Source organism: Lepidochelys kempii, chromosome 13 (assembly GCF_965140285.1).
Source record: "Lepidochelys kempii isolate rLepKem1 chromosome 13, rLepKem1.hap1, whole genome shotgun sequence".
Classification (NCBI taxonomy): domain Eukaryota; kingdom Metazoa; phylum Chordata; order Testudines; family Cheloniidae; genus Lepidochelys; species Lepidochelys kempii.
In genome coordinates this window covers 14,576,521-14,592,172 of record NC_136392.1, presented here as the reverse complement: position 1 = coordinate 14,592,172, position 15,652 = coordinate 14,576,521, and the positions used below count along the sequence as shown (strand labels likewise).

The 15,652-nt window shown below is 38.3% G+C and overlaps 2 protein-coding genes across 6 annotated transcripts in view; one reads left to right on the top strand and one right to left on the bottom strand.

Moving 5' to 3' along the window:
• Positions 1–8,348, top strand: part of TSHZ2 (teashirt zinc finger homeobox 2) — a 259,346-nt gene extending 250,998 nt beyond the window's left edge. The window contains exon 3 of the mRNA XM_073309367.1: positions 7,666–8,348. The gene's annotated coding sequence lies outside the window, so the exon portion shown is untranslated. The remainder of the gene's footprint in view (positions 1–7,665) is intronic.
• ZNF217 (zinc finger protein 217) overlaps positions 1–15,652 on the bottom strand; it is a 105,824-nt gene that overhangs the window by 33,458 nt on the left and 56,714 nt on the right. For 3 of the 5 annotated variants that reach the window (XR_012154676.2, XR_012154674.2, XR_012154675.2), the window contains exons 5-8: positions 14,815–14,891; positions 6,458–6,595; positions 4,576–4,707; positions 3,153–3,209 (exon numbers count right to left, since the gene is read on the bottom strand). The gene's annotated coding sequence lies outside the window, so the exon portion shown is untranslated. The remainder of the gene's footprint in view (positions 1–3,152; positions 3,210–4,575; positions 4,708–6,457; positions 6,596–14,814; positions 14,892–15,652) is intronic. The other 2 variants (XR_012154677.2, XR_012154678.2) reach the window with 2 other exon arrangements.

The following is a 15,652-nucleotide window of genomic DNA, read 5'->3' as shown; positions in this document are numbered from 1 at the left end:
CTTGATGCCCACCAGTATCACAAAATATATTATAATACTGGGTCACTAGGCCTTGCTGGAAGCCAAAAAGTATGGTCAGTTTTTCAGTCCCGAAAGATATTACTCAAAAAGCAATAGCTTGGGGTTGTACCATCTATTGTCTCATCAGCACTGTCAGCGCATTAAAAGGAAATAAAGCAGGCCTGTGAGGAGGAGTCAAAAGGAGAAGTTTTCTTTATGCTTTGGGCTTTCTCGTAGTCTCTAATGATTCCCTTCTCCCCAGGATCCTAATTCAAGCAACTGGCATGTGGTATATTTTGCAGATAAATCAGCAGTGGAAAAGTATGTGCAGCTCTGGCACACAGGGTTGGTGATTTAACTTGTATTTGCTCAAGAGCCAGCCAGCCACACTGACTATTTTTTTAAGGTGGGGAGGTTTCTATGTACAGGCTTTCTCCAAAAGAAAGAGAAAAGTAGTGTGCTCTGCATTAATGAATGTAGTCATCCCCCTGCACTGCTGACTAGTTCATCCTGCAGAATGTAATCTGAAGAGGCAAGGTGAGTGATTTAAGAAGTCTTCCAGATGCCTGTTTAAACTCTTCAGGGTGGGATTTATAAAGGTATTTAGGCAATTAGATACCTTGGTGACTCCCACCCTAAGGCTCTGATCCTGCAAACATCTGAGCTCAGCAGGACCATTTGCCTGTGTGAAGTTGAGCGCACACATAAATGTTTGAAGAATCAAGAGCAGTGATAAGTTGGCACATACGTTGTGTCAATAATCACTGCAGACTTCCTGACTGGGTAGTTTGAATACCAACTATAGGAGTCAGTGAGAAGACTACGAATAGAACTGAGTGAAAAGTTTCATTTCAAAAGTGAAACTTGCAAATTTCAGCTTTTGGCTGGATTTGCAAAAAAAACAAAAAATAAAACCTTAAAATAGCAATTTCTCAACAATGTAGTTTTGCAAGTATTTCCCATAAGAAAGAGTTTTTTTGTTTTGAAAGCACCTTCTGATTCTGTTACAATTAAACTTTTTGAGAAAGATATTGAAACAAACAATTTAAACTGACTGGAATTCACAAACTTCATGGCAAACTCATTTTCTCTGAACTTAAGCAAATCCTTTGATATATGAAAATTCTGCTGATTTTCAGGGGTGTTATAATTGGCTCGGGCTATTTTCGTATTTTACTTTGATAGCAGCAGTTGCTGTCATTGCAGAAAACATGAAAATCATCAGAAGAAAATTAGCTAGAATTTGATCTTACATAAAATGTTGTGCAACTTACAAAATTTCACAAAACTTTTTTAAAATATTTCCGCTAAATTTTGGTGACGCAAACTAAAACGGCTGCTACTCTGAAACTCCAAGAGTTTTTTCACAGCTCTGACAATGTCTGCTTTTTCAGAGAAATGTCTGTGTGGTGTTCCATTCTGAGCTATTGTGAGCAAACTTGGAAATACAAAGAACCTTTCCCAGCCAGGTCTGGGTGACAGGAAAGAGGGAGATTATTGTTCTAATAATTTGAGGGTATGTCTACAATACATTGAATCTCAGATTCTGGATCAGTTGACTGCGGTTTGTGGAGCTCAGGCTGTGGGACAAAAAATAGCAGTGGAACCATTCCTGTTTGGGCTGGAATCTACACTGGTATTTTTAAACCCACAGCCTGAGCCCCAGGAGCCAAGTCAATGCACCCAGGCTCGGAGACTTGGCGCCACGGGTTTTTCCGTGCAGTGTAGACATACCCTTTGTTAAAACTTATCACCGTGCCTTCCCACTGTCCCCACACATCCTGGTCAGAGGGGAAGATCAGCAAAGAAATCTACATTTATCACAAATTTCACTTTTCTATCTATGGCCCCCATGACGGTCATATCTGAGTGCCTCACAATCTTTTATGTATTTATCCTCACCACAACCCTGTGACATGTGACTGTGAAGTACTATTATTCCCATTTTACAGATGGGGACGTGAAAGACTAGGGGAAATTAATGGGACATAGGCACCTAAATATTTTTTGAGGATCTGGGCCTAAGTGACTAGCCCATGGTCACACAAGATGTCTGTGACAGAGAAGGGACTTGAACCCAGACCTCCCAAGTCCCAGTGCCTGAACCATCTGTATTCTCTCTCTCTCTCTCTGTCATTTCCCTTTTAGTTTGGCCTTGTAATTCACCTTTAAAGCATACTCCTGTCCTGAGCTGCTTAAGGTACTTCAAAATGTAGCAAGGCACCCAGTGTCTCATGAACCTTTTGGTGCAGCCCTTTTATTTTTACTGTATAACCCATTAGACTAATACCAACACTTAGACTGAAGCATGAGATCTAACCTAAAGCACCCAGAAAAGGTCACAATTTTGCTTGTGACCTGTATTGACAGTTGCTTGTTGAAAAGAAACCAGAATTCAACTTTGTTGTCCACATTTTCAATGCAGCTGCCAGCAACTAAGTATCTTCCAGAGAGGGCAGATGGTGCCCTGTACAGTGAACAATTTAAATTTTTAGAAAATGCAGCAACTAGGCAAAAAGAAACGTTTTTTGTCTCCAGGAACATGCTGTCAATAACATCTGCTCTCAAATATACCACAAAATTGATGACTATGCCTTATTTATGGAAACAGCAACAAATTAAATTATGTTGCCTTTTTCTTTTCTTTTCAAGCTTGCAATCCTTGCACATACCCATGTGTTTCTTTTCTGTACAAGTGATTAGGGGGGACTAGTCAAATGTCAGGGTATTTCTTTGTCTGTGTCTGTTAGAGGTCAGGTGTATTTTTATTTATTTGTTAACTAGCATTTATATTCTAGTGGCACCTCAAGGCCCCAGATGAGATCAGGAGTGAAATCCTGGTCCCTTTGAAATCAATGGCAAAACTTCCACTGACTTCTGATTTCACCCCAGGACACACACATAGTAAGAGACAGTCTCTACCCCCAAAAACTTGCAGTCTAAACAGACATGTCAGACAAAAGGTGGGAAGAGAAACAGAGGCACAGAGAAGGGATGTGATTTGCTCAAAACCATTCGCAACAAGCCCAGGCCTCCTGACTCTCAGCCCAGTGCTCCAGCCTCTTCCTGACCAGAAGCTGACAAAGAACTTAATGGCTTCTGCAAGCTTGTATTGTCTGGTCACAAATGCCCCCGTTCAGTAAAATACTTACGCATAAGTGCTTTGTTGAATCAGAGTCAAAGTAGGGAAATCTATAGCAAAGCTTCAACTGAAATCAGAACAAGAGAAACTCAGAAAATGGAAGAGAAAAAATTCAATATAATGCATTTCAAAGAGATTATTTATGTTTGCAATTAATGGGCCAGACCCTTAGCTTTTGTAAATCAGCATAACTTCATTGATTTTAACAGAGAGATGGTGATTTCCAAACTGGATCTGACCATGATCTATAATTGTGATGATCTTGGTATTGAAATCCTCTGGACTTTTTGTCCATTCTCTTAAAGCTGTATTTTCTAGAAAGATTCTTCTCAAATGGATGTAACTTTAATGTCCTTCAAGTGTCTTTCAAATGTAGCTCCCTAAATCCCAATCAACAAGAACTCAAGATCCCCTACGTGTTTGTTGTCCATAGTGTCCTTTGCATACAGACTGAAGCATTCCAATATCTCCTGGGCTGTAGAACAAATTTCTCCTCCTTTGTCTTGTCACTCATTCTGATAGTTATATCATGGGCAGCAAACAATTTTTTAAATAAATGATGCCAAGTGCATCTCCCATTTTGCGGGGGGGGGGGGGGGGGGTGAGGTGGAGGGTCAAAAGATTTAGTATCCAAGGCCTTGTGTCTGTGTGTATGATGTCACAAAGATTTAATATCCAAGGCCCTGTCTGCTCTGCATGGAGATTAAAGATCAGTGGTGAGTTGCCCTGATATCCTTCACCAAAATCTCACCTCTCCTCATACTCCCCTCGGGGCGTTATGGAGTAGTTGATTGCCACTTTCATCATGTATGTAATGTAGTTCAGAAGCACTATAGGAAACTTAAGAGGAAGTGCAATATGGATCTGATCTCAATGAAATCATTGAGAGTCTCTGCATTTGACTTCAGTGAGAGTTGAAACATAACTTAAATGAATGTAAAATATTATTACAAAATATTGCACTAATAATAATTATTTTAACCCATAACCATCTTTGCTGATCATACAAGAATTTCTGTTTTGTAAACTAAAATATGTTCTATGAAACTGTAGTGTGCTGTTAAATGCCCTTCCGGAAGGCTACTCCTGCTATTAGGCTTTACTATGGATATGCGGACAAAACTTAGATAGAGGAAATGCTTTGTATAATCAGCATAAATAATTTACAGTAGCATATTATTTAGATTGACATACCTTCAGTTATAATTATGGATAACCATACAGCATTTAGAGTCTGTAATATTATCATTAGTTGTCAAAAGAGTCTTACATCAAGCAAAATTTACCCAGATTTCTTCTTTCTTACTAGTTGGATATCGTACATATGAACATTTATTCTTGAAGGAACAGATTTTCTGCTGCCATAAGAGTGTAACAAAAATAGGTAAAAAATGACATCTAGAAATAATGTTTGGTAACTCCATAGCAATTACCTGTGTCTTTCTGTAGTGCTGCAAATTAGCATCTTATATCCAACTGTTTTAGCACTATATGGGTCGGATCCAAAACTCATGGAAGTCAATGTCTTCCACGGACTTCAATGGGCAGATCAGGTCCTATAAGAGCTAAGCATTATTAATTAATTATATTATATTATATTATTATTATCTAACTGATAAAGCAGTGATAAAACTATTTTAATAAAGTCCTGAAACTAGAAGGAAAAATGGTAAACAGATGAGTCTGCCATCATCCTATTGGGTCTGGAGGGCCATATTTCTTCCATAGGTCCTGACAAACCATTTGTGATATAAATTCCAATGGAAAGGGCTTGATGTGAAAAGCATAGGCAACACATTCTGTCATACCAGCTGGATGTAAACTGCAGTACAATTAGTATAACTTTTGATTGGGATGAGAGAGGCAAATAAAGTGCAGTGCCTAGTGCATGGAACTGAGGGAAGTGTAGGGCCTATGATAAACAGTTGAGCAGTTTTGAGTCCATACACACACACAGAGCCCTTAGCTGTTGACAAAGGGTTAACTGTCCAGTCTCAAATTGCAGACACACCGAAGAACTGCTCTTCAAAAAGCTTCACAGAAGTTTTATGGTGGGATTCAAATGATGAGAGGGAGGGTGTTTGCTCTATGAGTGGGAAGGTGCTTACTGGAAGGAATTTTGAGTCCTGACACAGCTGCATTAAAATAGATATAACTTTTTACATCTGTTGACAGCTTGATAATTAATGTTAAATAAAAGCAAAGTCTCAATGTCTTTGCATCTGATGCTTCACATATGCTGCACAAGACCAGCATGATGAACAGCACCAAAGGAATTTTTAGATCATAATTAAAGTTACACACTTTACCTTTCTTGATATTGAAAGTTGAGCCACACTAAAATAAATGCCCGGGCAGCAACATCACTTTCCTAACGAATACCATTTGAAAACCAACCTCTTATGCTCCAGTCAACTGTTGCACTCTCTAATGACACTCTGTTTCTCTCTGAGACTTGATATTGAAATGCATAAACAATTACCTTATTCATCACGTCTGCACTGTATGGGGATTCAGACAACTATGACTAAATTCCCAAAGTCCTGCCCCGGCCTGCATTGAGAGCAATATTCTCTGGAAGCATGTTCCATTCTGGCCAGTATCGGGCCAATCCAGAGGCTGCCTCCTCAGCTTGTATGAGGTATGTAGGCATCCTGCACTTCAGATCCACTATGGATCTGAACACAGCCCTAACAAAAGGCTTAAGTAGAGTGCCACAGGTGAGTTTCATTCTGGGTTAGGTTTAGAAAACTCTCTCCAAAAGCTTGATGCACAAGTTGATGCGGTTTGAGTGCCACGTACGTACTCAGGATCCTTTGTGCTCAGTGATTCTGCAGTTGTAAAATTTGCCACAGAATCCACCTCTTACTTACTGCAGAATTTAAGGCCTGGTCTACATCTAAAACTGGCGACATTGCTCTGGAGCATGAAAAATCCACATCCTTGAGAGACGCAGTTAAACCAACCTAAGCCCCACTGTAGAAACCACTAGGTTGACAAAAGAATTCTTCTGTCAACCTAGCTATTGTCTGGAGGGGCTGGAATTACTGTAGCGATGGAAAGACCTCTTAAATAGTTATGTTTCTAGCCCTCTCCTCTGTGAAGAAAACCCTGAAAATGTGAAGCAGGAGTAGATTAGGCAGTGTTGTCCTTCAGTGAGAAAGCCACCTGAAACATCAGCCCTGCAAGGTGTGAATTACCCCATTCATCTCAGTGGAGTGTTGACTCTGAAATCTAGACAACATTTTAAAATGTCAACATTAACCATTGTCAGCATTTATCATTTTAGTGGAAATATCTATCTACTGTACTTACCCACTGTCTTGACTGTTTGTTGTGCATTCTTGGGTGCTGAATGCTTGGGTGCCCTCCACACTGCTGCAGTCTCCAGCTTCTCTCCTACCAACTTCTCCATTGCAGTTGTGCATGGTCAATGCAAAACTCTGAATTCCCCTGAAAACATGAGGAGATTGTAAAACAAACTGAATATCAAAATAAATAACATGGAGTCTACTCTACTGTTGGTAGTTTTCATTTTCAGATTGAATTTATTGAAAAATCTCACATTATTTTTAATTTAAATGAAGCTACCATTGGTTTTGCAGTCTGCTGAGCCAGATTAAGGAACGATTCCACATAATTTCATCCTGCTTGCTGCAGAGTACATGGGCCTTGAATAGTCTGTATTTTTTTCATAAACACGTTTCTCTATCTCTTGCTGATCCTTTTTTCCACCCTCTTTCTGTATTGGATTTCACTCTGTTTAAGTCTCTGCTTCCTTTTTCACCTTATTTTTGCACTGTTGTGTTTTTTGTCTGCTGTTTTTCTCAGTCTCTTGGACCCGGGACATAAGCCAAAAAGCACTCAAATTTGAATTAAACTTTTAAATCCATAATTTAAAATTAGGTAAAAGTAGCACTCTATCCCTATCCACATCACAAAATAAGCCACTTAGTGTGTTCAGTAGCTGTGGGATGGAAGAATTTATTTTTCATGGAAGAGCCACGGTTTTAGTAGTAGAGAGTTGGGTTGTGGGAAGGGAGCATTATTTCCAGGAATGACCAGAAATAACATGATGGTGGCCTGTTTAAAGGCAAAGTGGATACCAAAATATCCATTCAGCCTGGATCTTACAACATCCCTTTGATCAGAGTAACACAAGGTTCATTATACTGAACAGGTAATACTCATTGCTAGAGAATGGCAAGCCTAGTACATGTTTGGGATATGCAGGGTGATGGACTTAGTGGGCCAGATTCAGATATGGCATAAGCAGCTGCAACAACTCGACTTCGTTTGGAGCTACAGACACTTATCCCAGGACACAAATGGATTTAATTATCTGTTTTTTGTTCGTTTGTTTTTTGGGTCAATCTCTGTTGTCTGAGAGCTTCTGAATTGTTCTGGGATGTCACAGAAACTGAAGCTGGGAAATTATTGAGAAAAATATATATTTGATAAAACCTAGATTCATGATTTCAAGTATAATAATATATACATACATATTATTATTCTGATTACAGGACAAATGCCTTAGTTCCAGCTCTCCAGCCCAGGCTTCCTGCACTGAGCCCGTCTCCACGCGTCACTCCACTCCTGACATTGAACTCCCGACAACCCGGACCGAGAAGACTGCCAAAAACACTCCAGCTATTCTTCTTCATCTTCACTAACAATTTGGTAATGAAGTATTGATTTCCACTCCCCTGCTTATGGACGATATTAGATTTTCATTGATAAACTGCACTGGGGCTGTCTAGTCTCCACTGTCCCTTTTTGCTGTCACTAAAACAAAGTGCCACTGAAGTAAGATAATGACTGAGAACACTGATGTACTTATTTCATCAATTTGTAACACTTGACAGGAAAAAAAAAAGTATACTTCTTCATAGTTTAATGTCCAAGTGTGCTACACAAGATGCCGTCACACTGGAAGCTTTGCTTTTCATGGTAATGTCCATTCCCTATTTATAACCCCTTTGGGATCGTTTGTCTAAAGGAAATGTTTCTATTCAGTGCAGCTATTACTGTTGCACCTGGGTTGCTCAATCCAGTCATTGCACTAGGGATCAATACATCACAGTAAGTAGAAGAATTATTAAGTTAAACCAGATTCTGAGCCAAAAAAACTCTGAACAATGTTAATCTTCTGTGCAAGTTGTTCAGATAATTATGTTTAACCAAGTTGCTGCCAAAGATTTGTTTAAAATGGATTATTTTCAGTTTGTTTTATTCATCAGATATATATTTTTTTTAAATCTCCATTACTGCATATGACAAGACATATGCAATGGAGTGATTTTTAAACAAAAGCACTATTGTTAGATCATTGAGCATTATCATATATATATATATATATATATATATATATAAAAGAACCAAATTCATCTCCATTACTGTCAATGGGGTTACTTTGGATTTATGCTATTGCAAATGAGATCAGAATCTGGCCTTCATACTGTCTGTTGGGCTTGTCTATTACTACACAAAGCACAGCTTACTTTTAAAATCAGCTGAAACCCAGTAGGGTAGGAGGGGAGGGCTTCAATTTAAAATTTGTTCCTGGAACTTTTTTCATTAAAACTTAGAGGTCCCAATTTTAATTTGTGGAATATTCATGATAATAATGAGATCTAATTAAGACATCCATTAAAAGCCCGTTAAAGTTAATTTAACGTAAAAATTCCAATAGAACTGTATTAGATTTTCTCCATTAAATTAACGTTATGGATTTTTAACGGATGTCTTAATTATACATTATTATTAACGGGAATACTGTATTACACAGATTAAAATCGGGTTCGAAGTCAACTCAGAAAAGCTTCCAGGATGTTTTAATATTACAAACCTCACATGACTTAGTGCACTGTATGGAAAATCAAGCTCATCAGGCACAGCTCTGTTTACTCTAGCTGAGCATTTGCTGTACAACTAAAGCAACCTAGAATAGATAAATTCATCACTGCATTTAAAGAATAAATTTCCTTATTCTCAAAGGATAAATAAGTCTGAATCAAGATGTAAACTGCTACTCAAGATGAAAGATTTAAAGTATGCTCGGCACAAAATTGAGATGTGGATCTTTTTTCAAACTCAAGACAATTTGGGGCTTTGCTTTTTAATTATTTTATTTAGAAGCTGAAGGATAAAATAAAAATGCAGCCATGGCAAAATGAATCTAAATAGATTTATAATATTCCTTATTTCCGATGCAGGGTGGGCGATGTTGGAATTGGTTGGGAAATTTTGACATGATCCCTAAACTCAACATCGGGAGGGGGACCTTGTTATTTACCTCCTAGGAAACATGTTGCCCTTATGCCACATATAATAGCAAATTGCTTTTTTTATGGCATGCATAACCTAGATGGGGAAAAATATGGCGCTTGAGGGAAGGAGGGAAAAAGTAAATGAAGTTCCAGGAATGTCATTCTGAAGTAATGAGGCATGGACAGAAAATAGACCCCTCACATCATCGGATTGAGATGGCAGTCGAAATAGCTTCATTGAAGTGTCAGCACTCATCCATCAATCAATCATCCACAAGGAAAAATAGCGACAGTACAACGGGGCGGCTTTTACAGGATTTACTCATGGGCATAGGGAATAGCAGCTCAAATGTAGTCCTGACATGAAAAGCAAGGTGCTGATATTATTTTTTATGTTGGGAGGATCATAAAGTGAATTGAGAACAGAGAGATCTGTCTTTGCTTAACCTATTCAACTGGAAATGAACGGAGCTCAACTGGAAATGAACGGAGACTTCAGATGGGTTAAGACTGAAGCATGCACTGTGCCAAGCCCTGTCCATTGACAACAAAATTCTATTAAAGTGAAATCAATGCATTAGCATTGGGTTCCTCTGAAGCTGTTAAATCGCACAGTCCAGATCAGGGTTATTAAATGAAGTTACGTAGTGTTGGGGAGGTGGGGTGGTCCCTCCAGTGTGAGTCCAGCACTACTATCAAATTCCACTTTGGGGAAATATGGATATTTCCAGCACCAATAATTTTTCTCTTTCTTAATAAATAAATAAATAAATCCATTTTGTGACATAAAATACATTAGCAAATACTAGGGGCTGGGGTCTGATCCTGTTCCCACAGCACTCAATTGGCAAAACTCCTATTGACTTCTGACAGGCCTAATCCTGCTCTACACTGAAGCCGGTGGAAATTTTTCCATTGATTTCAGTTGGACGCAGGCTCTATATGTGCAACATTTTTGCTGCCTTTTTTTTTTTTTAAACAGCACAGCGGGCCAGATTCTGTAAAGTGCTGAGGAGCTAAGCCCCCTCCATTCCATCCAAGTCAATGGGTGATGAGGTGATACTTGGGGAATCAAGCCACAATATTTTGGGCTGTAGGGCCCTTTGGTTCGCTCTTTATTCACAGACCAGATTCTGACACTCTGTTAGTGAGATTAACCATGAAGATATGGGTTCATTTCTTCAAAAGGAAACTCTGTCTCTACAATCTGTCATGCCTGGACTACCCTCCTTCCCTCAAGCAGACCTTCTCCTTCAGCAGAGAGACATGTAAAATGAGGCATTTGTAGCAACTGGGTAATAGAACATGCACTCTAATATGAATTATGCTGACACATAATCATGTTGGGACCAGTGAGTGCAAACAGAGATGAAAAGTTACCGCTTTCTCTAGTGGAAGGTCTGTGCTCTCTTTTTTTACAGGGTGCGCTCTCTCCTTGTTTTATTTATTTCATTTATTTATTTAGTAAATAACAAGTTGTTGCATGTATGAAAAGATTTCAAAAATGCCTGTGGGGGCTAACGGGGTGGGGAGCAAGTTTACAAGATTAGCGCCATTGTTCCTCAGTGCCAGTTTACAAGAGCTTGATGATCATAGAATCATAGAATATCAGGGTTGGAAGGGACCTCAGGAGGTCATCTAGTCCAACCCTCTGCTCAAAAGCAGGACCAATCCCCAATTAAATCATCCCAGCCAGGGCTTTGTCAAGCCTGACCTTAAAAACTTCTAAGGAAGGAGATTCCACCACCTCCCTAGGCAACGCATTCCAGTGTTTCACCACCCTCCTAGTGAAAAAGTTTTTCCTAATATCCAACCTAAACCTCCCACACTGCAACTTGAGACCATTACTCCTTGTCCTGTTCTGATGTCGCAGGGCTAGATCTGTTGGACCAGATTCTCAGCTAGGGTAAATCTGCATAGCTCCCTTAACTTTAACTGAACGATGCCGATTGACACCAGAAGAAGCTCTGGCCCAAAGAGCACAAGTAAAGGATCGACACCAGCCTAGAGAACAGAGCCTGATTTATTCAAGAAAACTAGGTGCTGCATGGTCAAACGCTAGAACAACTACTTGATTTAGAATCTGGCCACAAACCTTTATTCCACCATTCTAAACCTTAATTATTTTGCCTGCATCACTGTCCTTTGGGAACATTTTAGATACACTTTTGAATTAAGTGACTTTTTTTTTTTACAAGAGGATATATATAAAAAAGAAAATATACATCTCTCTCTCTCTCTCTCTTTCTGTATCTGAAGCAGGATGAGTTGATAGTTTATCTGTCATATAAATCAGGTAACACAGAAAATCACTGCATCTTTTCTCTGTCGCATCTACTCAATAGCTATCGTTCTGACTTTATTCTTATTGGAGATCATCAAAACATTAATTAAAAACCTGGTGATCAAACAGCCGAATCTTTATGATTCATGTCTCTGCTTATTAACAAGTGGCATATTGGTACACCACATATCCAAGCTGCTTATGCTTTTGCACGGCAATAAAGCATTAAGAATTGTTACCCTTCTGTACGGCTCTGCAAGGTGTATTTAGAAACCATAGCCTCCTTTCTGCTACTGTACATGTCTAAATAAGCCATTTCACCATTTTTTAAAATGATTTTTAAAGGGGTGTTTGGAATTAGCAACAGCTTAGAGCCTAAAATATGAGAATTGAAAGTACTCAGCAATTTTGTAAATAAGGCCCTAATTGTCCAGGCACCAGGGGGTTGTGTGGGAGTGGAGGGGAGGATATCTAGTTTTTAAAAATGGCTATCATTAGTTCAATTACAATTTAAAAAAAAAAAAAAACTTTGAAAATCAGCTAACATATCCAGTAATTACTTGTCAATCCAACTTCATAAGGATTTTTATTACCTACTTGTAAAAGTAGTTACAAGACTGACCTCACTGGCTCCTTTAGCAATCATGGAGGATATAACAAGTCATTTTAAAAATCAATAATTATATATTAACGCAGTAAAGGGTGAAGTCCCAAGGAGTTTTTAGAAGTTATTGTGTCAACTCTCACACATTTATAAGGCAAGGATTATTTTCTAGTGTTCTCTTTTTTTTCCCCCCAATCATTTTTAATAAACTACAATAATAAATAAAGTGCCATATTTATTGGCATATAAACCAGGCTATTTATACCAAAGGTTCATTTCCTAATTTGCTTTAAGAAATAAGGCTTAGGGGAGTGGAGAGTGGGGCTTTGGAAGAAAGCAGGGCGAGGTCTGGAAAGCCTTGTGAGGCTGAAGAAAAGGCCCTATGAGGCCTGGGGCAGTGCTTAAGTGAAAGTTGGGCACAGCTCAGAGGGGATTTGGCTTATGCCGGGCTCACCTGTTGTTGTTAGTTACTGAGGTTTCAATCCTGCCAGGTGCTGAGCAACACCTGAGTGGCCAATGTTTTAGTGCACCAGCCAGAGTAGGAGCACAGTCTGGAATGCTCAGTACCATTTTTGTCAATTTTTCCCAACTAGCTCAAGGCGCACTCCTACCCAGCTGCATGGAGGAAGGTTGGGGTGAAGAAAGATCCCTGCCTCCTTACCCCCCGCGTGCCACCCTGCCTCTGACTGCAAAGTTCATTGCAAAGGATGCAATTGTGCCCAGTATAAATAGATCTCAGTAGCATTTGTCTTTTGCCTTCACAAACAGATGAATGATGCAATTTATATTTAAAACTCCCTCAATAAAGACAATATTAATCACAGATTCCAAATCAATACAACACAATTACAATAGGGTTTAAAGGCCATCAATCACCTTGCAGGGAAATTGACATAACCACCTCCTAAACAGGTAAATTTATATGTTGAAAAGGTACTACTTGCATGTGCCCCTATACTTGCAATGGCCCTACATATAACCTGACATATTATTTCTGTTCCTTGAGACCATGAGATACATATTTATGTGAGTGCATAGCAACCCTGACCCACTGACCTCAGTTCTCTGTGCTTCTTATTGCAGAGGACCTGTAGATTAGTTTCTCTGTGGGTTTTGAAGAAAGCCATAGTAAATGCAGTGAGATTCTGTTTCAGTGGGCATAGCTTTCCTGATGAGTACCTTTACCTCTCAGAATTTTCTCCATAATTTGCAATAGTTTATTTTTTAAACAAATGTGAATTATTTTCTGTTGAAAAAGTATAGCAAGATACTAACATGCTCATTTACTTTCCTTAGTGCACATAGTTCTTCAATAATGTCTCTGAAATATTTTAGACAGAAAATGAAATCTGTAAACTCAGGCAGATATTATCCTGAGTCCTTATTTGTTTTGCAGAAAAAAAGAGAGAGGGTAAAATTGCTGGATTTTGAGATGCATGAAGTATCTAAACAATGAAAAAACATGCACTTTAAGGTAGATTTCAGTTTACATTCCATCAAACTAAGGGCCTGACCCAACATCACTTGGAGTCAATAGGAGTCTTTCCACTGATTTTGATGGGCACTGGATCAGGCCTTTAAAGGAATAACTCCATAAATAAACTCTTCCGGATAGTTTTTATTTCCTGTAATATTTGATCTCATTCATGCACACATAATTTAGGATTTGTCCTTACTCTAATCCTCTTCAGTGGAGAAAGAAGGCTTTGGGTTGTTTTGTTTGGTTGGGTTTTGTTCTTTTAAATAGGATCAATCAAAATAAGTACAATCAAAACCTTTGTGTGACTTAATGTGCAACAATTATAAAATCCCAGAGAGAAGCCCTATATCCATTGGGCTGAGAACTTCGTTTCAAATATTGTTTAGAATCAGCTTAGTCTGATTTGGTTTGAACAAATTTCAACCAGCCATGGTAGACAAGACCAAGCCATATTTCAAGCAACTTTTAAAATTATGGAGCAGATTCTGAACTCATTTACATTAGTACAAATCCAGAGTAACTTCTTTGAAGTCAATAAAGTTATTCTAGATTTACAAGGGCATAAGATCAGAATGCAGCTCCACTGTTTCTAAATTTGTTTTTTTAACATACTAAATGGTATTTAAAACACCGTCAGCAAATGCAGTCCCCAGCCCATGTCAGATGGCATCTAAGGCTTGGTTTACACTTAAAAAGTTTTACTGGCATAGCTATGTCATTTATTAATATGATTTTTTTTCATGAAATAGTTATATCAGTAAAAGCCGTAGGATAAAAATAGCTATATGAGTACAGCTTATTTTGCTTCGCTTACCTGGAATAAACTATCTTGGAATAAGTACTTTTATTCTCGTATAACTGCATCTACACTAGAGTTTGTTTTGTTTTGGTTTTTTTGCTGTTTTAACTTAAGCTGGCAAAACTTTTAAGTATAGACAAAGCCTAAGGTAAAGATGTTTTGTGTACCAAGTGTCTGTATAGTATTTTCTTTTGAGAGTATTTTAAAAAGTGAAGTAGCTGTTCCACCAGACTTACCAAGAATAATAAACTCCAACTTCCACCTCATCTTCATTCTCAGCTGGTGAAATGTCTTCAAGCCTTTGTAAAATGCCCTGTTGGATAAAACAGATTAAATACTAATCCTAGCAGGTCACACTTTGCTTCTACTTGAGTTAGATTATCTACCTGTGCAGGCCTTCTTCCCCACCTGCCCACCCGTCCACCCCCCCTTTTTTTTATTTTAATTTAATTTAATTTTATTTTGTTAGTACAGCTAATATCTTTCATTAAACATTCCAGATGAGATGGCAGGAAAATGATCAATGTTTTGCTTTTAAAAAGAATCAAAAAAATTGTGCAAAAATACGAATATATTGCAAAGTGGTGACTGATTTATCTTGAAATACAAATCCACAGTTGGGTATCAGCCCCAAGTGAAGAGTTGTATTTACAGAACTTAAACAGCCATGCAATTATGTCTCAGATGTGAAAGATTTGTATGGTAACGTTTTCACATACTAAATGGTCCATGTAACATTCAGGAATTACATATCTCTCTGTAGCTATGTGAATATAAGCAGATAGATATAGATAGCTATGTAGATGTAGACAGATATCTAGATATATATGCATATACATACAATATGCATATATATAAAAAGCATGAACCATTCTGTGGCTGAAGTAACAGCTGTACACTATTTGCACTGAGCAAAAACAGCAGGAATCTTCAGGGCATACAATGCAGTATTTTGGCTTTATAATGCAGCAAATGCTGGAATGTGCAATACAGGTTGCAAAAGCTGACAAGCTAAACAGTTTTTATTTGGCTCAGGGTACTTAACTATCATATATCTCTGGTACAATATACCTT